Source organism: Salvelinus alpinus, chromosome 6, assembly GCF_045679555.1.
Source record: "Salvelinus alpinus chromosome 6, SLU_Salpinus.1, whole genome shotgun sequence".
NCBI classification, from domain to species: Eukaryota; Metazoa; Chordata; class Actinopteri; order Salmoniformes; family Salmonidae; genus Salvelinus; species Salvelinus alpinus.
Genome location: NC_092091.1, coordinates 30,919,827 through 30,930,916, shown reverse-complemented (window position 1 = coordinate 30,930,916; position 11,090 = coordinate 30,919,827). Strand labels below are relative to the sequence as shown.

General features: G+C 42.9%; 1 pseudogene; it reads right to left on the bottom strand.

The window, feature by feature from the left end:
- Positions 1 to 451: 451 nt before the first annotated feature.
- On the bottom strand, positions 452 to 10,736 carry LOC139579681 (protein sel-1 homolog 3-like; annotated as a pseudogene).
- Between the last annotated feature and the right edge of the window lie 354 nt (positions 10,737 to 11,090).

Below are 11,090 nucleotides of genomic sequence, written 5' to 3'. Positions count from 1 at the left end.
CATGACATGCACAAAGCGAGGTCCATACAGATTGGTTTGTCGAGATCAGTGTGGAAGAACTTTCCTGGCCTGTACAGAGCCCTGACCTCAACTCCATCGAACACATTTGGGATGAATTAGAACGTCGACTGCAAGCCAGGTCTAATCCCCCAACATCAGTTTTTGATCTCACTAATATTTTTGATCTTACTATAAATATTTGACCTTTATTTAACTAGGCAAGTCAGTTAAGAACAAATTCTTATTTACAAAGACGGCCGAGGAACAGTGGGTTAACTGCCTTGTTCAGGTGCAGAATGACAGATTTTTACCTTGTCAGCTCGGTGATTTGATCAAGCAACCTTTCGGTTACTGGCCCAACACTCTACCTGCTGCCCCAATGGAATGGAACGAAGTCCCGCAGCAATGTTCCAACATCTAGTGGAAAGCCTTCCCAGAAGAGTGGAGGCTATTATAGCAGCAAAAGGGGGACCAACTCCATATTTTTGCTCCTGATTTTGGAATGAGATATTCGACTTTTGGCCATGTAGTGTACGTTTAATCTGTTTCTGATGATCAATGGGAAATCATATCCCTCCTCTGCCAAAACCACCAATTTATATATTCCCTGGGGATTCATGAGGAAAATAATGAGTATTGATCTGTTTGGATCAGTACAACTTCTGATGGTTACTTTTACATAAGAGTAATTCTGAATTCTAGAGGCTTGATCATAGCATACAGGAAATGACAGTCACCTGGGAACTGCCTGCAAGGGCTGATCTGTTGTACACTGATATGGCCTGATCAACAGTTCCAAGCATGCTGCTAGATTAGTAGTAGTCTACCATCTTCAGGAAACCTGGAAACAGAGAGATAGCCTGAGTGCCAGTCTGTGCCAACTCCTTGTCACTTCTGGTCATGCCAAATGTTTGGCTTGACAATGACATCAATGGAGTTTGCAGGAGCCCAAACAGATCTGGGACCAGGCTAACAGAGAGACAGGTGCTTTATGTAAACTAGCTTTTCCACTAGTGACTCAAGGCTTTGTGATGACATTGTAGTCTGTAAGACAGAAACTCACCAGAGTCATGTGGGGCATAGTTCATTGTGGAATGGTTGTAATACAGCCATTGACAGTCATAGCTCTCCTTCATTTCCTGCAATTAAAAAAGAGTGGTAACTCAGGTGTAAGTGAAGGTATCATAATGGCTTATGGTCATTCACGTCCCTTTCTGTTAAGGCCTTGTAATGTCTCAAATGAATGCTTCTCTACATCTGAACTAAATTATTTCAGAATAATATGAGAGATGATGTAACTTTGCATAAGAAAATTGGATTTAAAATGCCAGACTCCTTACCTCAAATAGGTAGGCAACATTATTCTGTGCCACAACCAGACCTGTTGCTGCTGCCAGAGCCTCACCCCTTCAGGAAGAATAATCACACACACACGCGCACATACACATACGCACACACAAACACACGCACACACCGTAACATCGTTAATTTGATTTGCCAAATCAAATTAATGTGAGTCAAATTGGACGGATGTTCTAGAGTCTATTTTGCTTCTCTCACCAGGGAGCCCTGGAGGTAGGCTTGGAGAGCCTCTCTGACCACATATCGCAGGTAACCATTCTGCTCGCAAATCTGTTTTAGCGTGCTGGAGGACAGAACAGATAATAAATGATACATGAAAACCCTAATTGAACCACTAAGGAGGTTCATCACATATCGAAATCAGCTAAGTATTGTTATTACATTATCATTACATCATTATTACCATGACCTACAATAACCTCAGTGATTAAAGGTTTACTCTGGCATCAACTAACTCGTTACTCTTTAGAATCTAAGAAAATGTGTGGGACACTAACTGCTTCATCTGGGGATTCATAAGACATGTGTGCCTCAACAATAAGCAGGGTCATTCTCTCTCTACGCCACACTGTGACATGGCACTTATTCTTAGATATGCAAATACCCAAGACCTGTCCTTGCATTAGCTCTTGTCATTGAGTCAGATGACACTTTGCTGCAGGCTACCCTCCGGTGCAGTGGACCAAACAGGAGCTCTCTTCACTCACTGAGCGGATAAAATACTAATATCACAGTCCTCTTTGTGTCCTGGGAGACCCTGTCCAGGTTTCCTGTGGACAGGTACCAGGCTGCCTCCACCGCCCCGACCACGTGGCCATACAGGGAGGAGTACAGAGTACAGGAAACACACCGACTATTAGACCTTTCATAAATCTGTCAAAGGTTTTCAACTTAAAACTCAAGTTGATTTTAAAAATGAGCTGTGGTCCTACCACATTCTTCTCTGAGTGGTTTGGGTTCTTTCCATTTGAAGTCCCCTATTTGCATAGGACATGATGCTTACCTAAAGTAATAAGATAGAGTAGTCATACATGGTTGAAGAATCCTCCAGCTCCATGGCACTCTTAGCGTACCACTTAACTGCATTCCTTCCATCCTTAGAGACACCCGTTTCACCCCAGAACAGAAGCTTTGCTAGATGTTTCTGCATAAATGAAGAGTTATGTCATTTTCAAATGTATTCCTTTGGATCTTTCCTAACTTGACGTAGAAGACATTTCTAGCTACTGTAGTCTAGAACTAAAGCTAAATTATGTATAAGTCTTTTGATATAACTGTGATTCAACGTCTCCTCTGTCAGCTTGAAGTTTGAGAAACTGAAAGGCGTCACCTGTCTCATGAGTCAGGCTGTTCAGATGGTCCTCGTTGCTTATACGAATGTGCTATAGTTATAGATTGCTTGGAATGAGAAGACATGTATGGTTAACGTTATACTCATCAAACACAGTATAACTAAAGTCCCTCATTTTTCTCTATAAACTCACTTGTTGTTCCAATACCATCCCTTGGTCAATAGTGGTCTATGCCCCAACAATGGCGTAGTAACCATACCCCATGTCAGTTTTTGTCAATTCCTTGTGTGTGTTTGTAGCCCAAATGCATGAGGGCTTAATGGTTGTCTCCCAGTGCACCAATCAGACTGTAAATATGACCCTGAAATACACAGAGGTCATAAAAAGGTCATTCATGGGTCAGGGGTCACACATACAGCTGAGGATAGATGCGCCATTAGTAGCAATAACAGCAGGTGAGTGTTGTGTGGTCCTTACCTGCTGTTGGTCCACAGGGACCCCCAGGCCAGCCATGTGGATGGTAGCCAGTAACAGGGAGGCGTGGTGGTGGAGGTGGTAGCCAAAACAGGAGGATGTCTGGCTCAAATAACTTAGTTATTTGTCTGTTGTGACAGTAGGCTATTGCAAACATAAGCACGACACAAACAGGTTGTCTAGCAATTTCATGTCATTTTTTCAGGAGGGGAGTTACATGCAGCTATTTAGGCAAGCAATACAGTATGTAGCCTACACAGCATAACAAACAAGCAAGACACGGATAGGCAAACAATAGCGATTGAATGTTAATTTTTCAATATCATTGCAAACATTGGCTAAACAGGAGGCAGACTCTTGGCTATATGACAGCATAACTATAAAGATTACATCATCACACAAAACACGATTTTTTGGGGCCCCAATGCAATGTGTAGACTTCGTTTTTTTTGTGCTACGGCAATATCCGTTACAACAGACAGAGAAGGTTGAAGCCTTCATATATATTTTTGGAAGGTCCTTTCAAATCGCAGCTGTTCATAAATATGAGGCAGAGACATAGGCTATATCATCATATCGATTAAATTGGTTGAGGGTTCAGAAGATAGTGAGTAAAGAGAGACACGTGAATATGTGTAAATAACACAGAACGTGATTTGGATCCTTAGATTTGAGAAAGAAGTTTGCAGAGGGGTGTGGCGGGGTGAAAACTCCGTTTTCGTAGCCTCAGCCTAATTCATTATAAGTGGCAGCAGTAACTGTATGGTGTAAATACTGTACATGTAACCAAGACAATTGGAGATGCCGTCAAACACTACCTGCAGGTTATGTATGTTTGAGAAAGGCACCTGCATGAAATGGGCAGCCTATAGGGAATATACCTGTGGTGAAGTCATCTTGCTAGGTCAAATCAAATCACATTTTATTTGTCACATGCGCTGAATACAACAGGTGAGGAGGGGACGACGACAATGCAAATAGTCTGGGTAGCCATTTGATTAGCTAGACTTAGCGTTCCGGTACTGCTTGCCGTGCGGTAGCAGAGAGAACAGTCTATAACTAGGGTGGCTGGAGTCTTTGACAATTTTTAGGGCCTTCCTCTGACACCGCCTGTTATAGAGGTCCTGGACGGCAGGAAACTTGGTCCCAGTGATGTACTGGGCTGTACTCACTATCCTCTGTAGTGCCTTGTGGTTGGACGCCGAGCAGTTGCCATACCAGGCAGTGATGCAACCAGTCAGGATGCTCTCGATGGTGCAGCTGTAGAAGTTTTTGAGGATCTGAGGACCCATGCCAAATATTTTCAGTCTCCTGAGGGGGAATAGGCTTTGTCATGCCCTCTTCATGACTGTCTTGGTGTGTTTGGACCATGATAGTTTGTTGGTGATGTGGACACCAAGGATCTTGACGCTCTCAACCTGCTCAACTACAGCCCCGTCGATGAGAATGGGGGCGCGCTCAGTCCTCCTTTTCCTGTAGTCCACAAAAGTCTCCTTTGTCTTAATCACATTGAGGGAGAGGTGGTGCCAGGATAACAACATGACCAGGTCTCTGACCTCCATTGTCGGTGATCAGGCCTACCACTGTTGTGTCGTCAGCAAACTTAATGATGGTGTTGGAGTCGTGCCTGGCCATGCAGTCATGGGTGAACAGGGAGTACAGAAGGGGACTGAGCATGTACCCCTGAGGGGCCCCCGTGTTGAGGATCAGGCTGGCAGATGTGTTGTTACCTACCCTTACCACCTGGGGGTGGCCCGTCAGGAAGTCCAGGATCCAGTTGCAGAGGGAGATGTTTAGTCCCAGGGTCCTTAGCTTAGTGATGAGCTTTGAGGGCACTATGGTGCTGAATGCTGAGCAGAATGCTGAATGAACAGCATTCTCACGTAGGAGTTCCTTTTGTCCAGGTGGGAAAGGGCAGTGTGGAGAGCAATAGAGATTGCATCATCTGTGGATCTGTTGGGGTGGTATGCAAATTGGAGTGGGTCTAGGGTATCTGGGAGGATGTTGTTTATGTGAGCCATGGCCAGCCTTTCAAAGCACTTCATGGCTACCGACGCAGGTTACCTTCACTCCTTGGGCACAGGGACTATAGTGGTCTGCTTGAAACATTTAGGTCTTACAGACTCAGTCAGGCAGAGGTTGAAAATGTCGGTGAAGACACTTGCCAGTTGGTCCGTGCATGCTTTGAGTACACATCCTGGTAATCCATCTGGCCCCACGGCTTTGTGAATGTTGACCTGTTTAGAGGTCTCACATCAGCTACCGAGAGCGTTATCACCCAGACATCCAGAACAGCTGGTACTCTCGTGCATGCTTCAGTGTTGCTTGCCTCGAAGCAAACATAAAAGGCATTTAGCTCGTCTGGTAGGCTCGCATCACTGGGCAGCTCGCGTTTGGGTTTCCCTTTGTAGTCCGTAATAGTTTTCAAGCCCTGCCACATCCAACGAGCATCAGAGCCGGTGTAGTAGGATTCAATCTTAATCCTGTATTTACGCTTTTCTTGTTTGATGGTTCGTCGGAGGGCATAGCGGGATTTCTTATAAGCATCCGGATTAGTGTTTCGCGCCTTGAATGTGGAAGATCTAGCGTTTAGCTCGATGCGGATGTTGCCTGTAATCCATGGCTTCTGGTTGGGATATTTACGTATGGTCACTGTGGGGACGACGTCGTCGATGCACTTATTATTGAAGCCGATGACTGAGGTGGTATACTCCTCAATGCCATTGGGTGAATCCCGGAACATATTCCAGTCTGTGTTTGCAAAACAGTCCTGTAGCGTAGCATCCGCGTCATCTGATCACTTCCGTATTGAGTGAGTCACTGGTACTTCCTGCTTTAGTTTTTGCTTGTAAGCAGGAATCAGGAGGATAGAATTATGGTGAGATTTGCAAAATGGAGGGCGGGGGAGTAAAGGTGGTCTAGAGTCTCTGAGTGTGGAGTAAAGGTGGTATCAAGATTTTTTTTCCTCTGTTTGCACATGTGACATGCTGGTAAAAATTTGGTAAAACTGATTTAAGTTTGCCTGCATTAAAGTCCCCGGCCACTAGGAGCGCCTCTTCTGGATGAGCATTTTCTTGTTTGCTTATGGCCTTATAGAGTTGGTTGAGTGCGGTCTTAGTGCCAGCATCGGTCTGTGAAGTTAAGTAGACGGCTACGAATAATATAGATGAGAAATCTCTTGGGAGATAGTGTGGTCTACAGCTTATCATAAAGTACTCTACCTCATGCGAGCAATACCTTGAGACTTCTTTAATATTAGACATCGCGCACCAGCTGTTATTGACAAAAGACACACACACCCAGCCCTCATCTTACCAGACGTAGCTTCTCTGTTCTGCCGGTGCATGGAAAATCCCGCCAGCTCTGTATTATCCATGTCGTCGTTCAGCCACGACTCGGTGAAACATAAGATATTACAGTTTTTAATGTCCCATTAGTAGTGTAATCGTAATTGTAGGTCATCAATTTTATTTTCCAATGATTGCATGTTAGCAAGTAGAACAGATGACAGTGGAGTTTACTCGCTCGCCTACAGATTCTCAGAAGGCAGCCCGACCTGCGCCCTCTTTTCCTCCGTCTCTTCTTCACGCAAATGACGGGGATCTGGGCCTGTTCCCGGGAAGCAGTATATCCTTCTCATCGGACTTGAGAAAGGAAAATGATTCTTCCAGTTCGTGGTGAGTAATCGCTGTTCTGATGTCCAAAAGTTCTTTTTGGTCATAAGAGACAGTAGCAGCAACATTATGTATAGAATAAGTTCAAAAATATGTTACAAACAACGCAAAAAAACTAACAAAATAACATAGTTGGTTAGGAGCACATACATACTGTATGTTGTTGCTGTAGTGTCCCTTGTGGGATTAATAAAGTGTATTCAATTCAATTGTATGGTACCTTAGGGCCTTGTATGGAGAAGTCTAGCCTGATCCATGTCCAGAGAGGCAGAGATGTATGGGCTATGAATGCCTAATCTCCCCTAGACACCACACACACCTGAATTAGGATCTCTCCTAAACAGCAGACATGATGACATGTCCTTTATTAAATCATAAGACATAATGTACATCTCCCATAATGCACGTTGATATCCAATCATACCACTACCTATCGCACAAGGACAGCTTCATCACATTCACAGCCTAGCATGGCATCATAAGTATCAAGTGAGAGCAAAACACTGACAAATACACAGTGACATCCTATCTGGTGAATCCACAACAAGCTGCCATGCTATGCCTCGCCTGGTTAGTGAGCTGCATCAGAGGAGTGTCATATTTACTGTTCTGATCAACGTGATGGAGGATCTTCTTGTCACACCACTGCACCAGATAGACCCACATAGACACTGTTACCCTGGGGGAAAAGGAGATTAATGAGATCTTTCACATTCCATTTCCTGTGTCACTGTCACTGTTCCATGGCTGTCTCAGGGAGGAGATTGAATGAATTTGTGTCATTGTAAACTGTGATTACATCTTAGATTATCCATCCATCCTTAAGCATCCATAAAACACACCCACCCACTGGTATCATCTTCGACATATGTTTTTTGCTGATCTTTCAAAGCATGTAGACAATAAAGTACATTTAAATGTGTACATTTGAGTCATTTAGCAGATGCTCTTATCCAGAGCGATTGGTAAAGAAGATGGCTCCGACAGACATGGCAACTCTGCTTCTAGCAACTTTGCAGTATCCATTTTTTTTGTGTGTTATTTATTTATTTATTTTACACGCATTTCGCTACACCCCCAATAACATCTGCTAAATATGTGTATGCGACCAATTAAATATGATTTGATTTACAATTAGTCCATTCACCTTAAGTTAGCTAGGTTGGACAACCACATATCACAGTCATAGTAAGTACATTTCTCCTACAAAAGTAGCTATCAGCAAAATCAGAGCTAGTAAGAGGAGAAAGGCTCAAATGAGTGTTAGTTTATCAAAGGCTTTTTTCTTTTTTTAACTGTACCATGTGGAAACTGATCTGTTAAGTGAAATCAAAAATGGAAGTGAAATGAGGTGTCAGCCTTGAAAAGAGACACAGATCTTAGCCTACTGTAACTGACCTAAGGGGGTTAATTGGAGTCAGAAACTTTGGATGGCAGATGCTATCATTTTCAAAGTGCTAGTTCATGGAGTTTTTTAGTTGAACTTTAAATGAACCCACTGTGTAAGAGGCCACAAAACTGTATAATTAATTTGGCATTATACCGGTTATAACTATTCATGTTGTTGTGAGTCATTCCAGGTGACATTGTCATTACACATGCAGAGAGCTTGTTGCCCACAAGATTACCCAAATTATCAGCTGTCATGACAATGTAAGGAAATTTGTCATAAATGTAAATAAACTATACAATTTAGAGGGAAGTCAGATCCAAACCTGGGCTGCTCCACAGTGAGGAGGCAGGTTCTCTCAAGATCTATGTTGATGAAAGGGTGGATCTTGTAAATCACTTCAAAACTCTCTCCAGTGCTAACCAGGGCACCGATGACGTGGATGTCGATTAAGACAGCCCCCCGCACCTCTCTGATTCGGAGGGGTTGGGTTAAATATAGAAGACACATTTCAGTTGAATGCATTCAGTTGTACAATTGACTAGGTATCCCCATTTCCCTTTACCATTGGGAATGTCAACATATCTACAGTGTCTACAAATCAATGAAAGGAAAACAAAACATTAGTATACACTACAACTATAAGGACTGAGGACACCATGTTTAACAAAATAATATGTCAGTGCTTATTTTGTCACACCCTGGCCTTAGTATTCTTTGTTTTCTTTATTATTTTAGTTAGGTCAGGGTGTGACATGGGGAATGTATGTGTTTTTGTAGTGTCTAGGGTGGTTGTATGGTTTAGGGGGTTAAATAGAGTAGATGGGTTTGTGTTTAATATAGGTGTCGAGCTGTGTCTATGGTTGCCTGAATGGTTCTCAATCAGAGACAGATGTCATTAATTGTCTCTGATTGGGAGCCATATTTAAGGCAGCCATAGGCACTAGGTTAATGTGGGTAATTGTCTATGTTGTACGTTTGTAGCCTGTGTGTGCACTTACGTCATTAGCGTCATGATTCGTTTGTTGTTTTGTTTCAGTTTGTTGCGTGTTTTTTTTCCTTTCTCTACAATAAAAGAGAATGTATTTTGCACACGCTGCGCCTTGGTCCACTTTCTCTCAGCAAGACGATCGTGACATATTTCCTGTCTCAATTCATGGTGAAAGAGAGCATCTATCTGTTTGGGTTGATCTGTGACCCACTAGAACCTTCTCCGGTAAGAGGGGAATAAGGCAACCTCAGAGTTACACACACAGATACTTTATTGACACACACACTGATAAAATGAACATGGAAAGGTAGTGGAATGGTAGTGGTTCTGAAACAGGAGAAACAGGTAATGAATGCACTGTACACAATACAATAACTTATAGCACAAGTAGAGAAACATGTTTTTTATAACAAGGGAAGGACTGTATGAAAATGTACATACTACCGGCACATATTACAACACAGCTATACACAAAGGCAGCATACAACAATAGTAAGAATAAACTACGAAGAACAATGTACAAATGGCACACAAATCACTTTGTGCACGCACAAGTTCAGAGATACCAGTCCAGCTGTTGTTGTGCAGGACAGAGATGAGCTTGCTGCTCTCTCTGTGACTGCGTGAAGGAAACAGAAAGATAACTGCCTTTGATTGGCTGATCCCACCGTGTGATAAGGCCCCTGGCAACCATGACCCCTAGCAACCAATCAGTTTGGTTAGGACCAGAGGTGTGAAGGGCCAGTTTACGACCTTTAGCCTAGCCTGCTAGGCTCCAGAGTGTAAGAGTGTAAACTGTTCAAAGTATAAGTGACAGCCAGGTGAGTTTAATTTAAACACACATAAACAAAAACATGATTGGTTGATTTAGACATGGCCGGACTCATGTGGGCAATGGCGTACTCTGCCTCTGGTCAGCTGCCACCTCAGATCAGCCATCCACGAGGGACACCCAGGGTAAGTCTGACTGGACTCTTAGAGGGCGGTACTGCCTGGAGCACCTTGAATGACCTCACCAGGGACCCATGGTATGTGCTGTTGGTCCCATTGCATTTGTCTCTATTGCCTTGGTCGAGGTGGTCCAACCAGGCTCGAACAATCACATTACGGACGTCCAATGTGCGCCTGATGAAGAAGTCCTCTCTGTAGGCCATGTCTGGAGGGAATGTGATCTTCTGAATGTGTTCCATCTCCTCTTGAAGACCCGGACTCCTGTCTTGGTTTGTGTGGGTATTATCTTTACATGGGTATTATCTTTTATCAAATCAAGAGAAATAATGAGTAAAGCCTCAGGACTTTTCCTCACTTAGTATAACTTGTTTGTAAGATTCATTCTGAGATGCCTCTGGCACTGGTGACTAGCAGTGTGTGGCTGGAATATAATCTATTTTGTTAGAATTTTAAACACTGGTAAGACGCATATGCATTCAGATTTAAATTGATGAACTGTGCCAGAAGCATAGTGGGCCTAGTATGGTATCTACATATTAAACATCATATGTTGAACAAATATCATATTTTAAACGAGCTCCATTTAATGACCAGGAGCTTAATGTGACATTTGTGGAAATACTGTAAGTTGTGAGGAAAATAAAGTGATGTATGGAGGTAGCCTGTAAACATAATGATAGGAATAGTTGTAATACACACACTAGACAAATATTTACACACGTTTGCAACTTATTTAAATAGACTACCCAGAAATTGTTTGCATTCTTCAAGTTTAAAATTGCCTATGGACTAATCACTCTACCGCATTTGAATTATATAAGATAGTCAATCATTTGTATTTCTTCCAAGCAAGAACAAAATAACAACAGTGATAGCATATCCACAAGGGTTCCAACTTTTAAAAACGTTCATTTTCAAGAGTGCACTTCATGCAATGCTTGACATTCTGTCTTCCC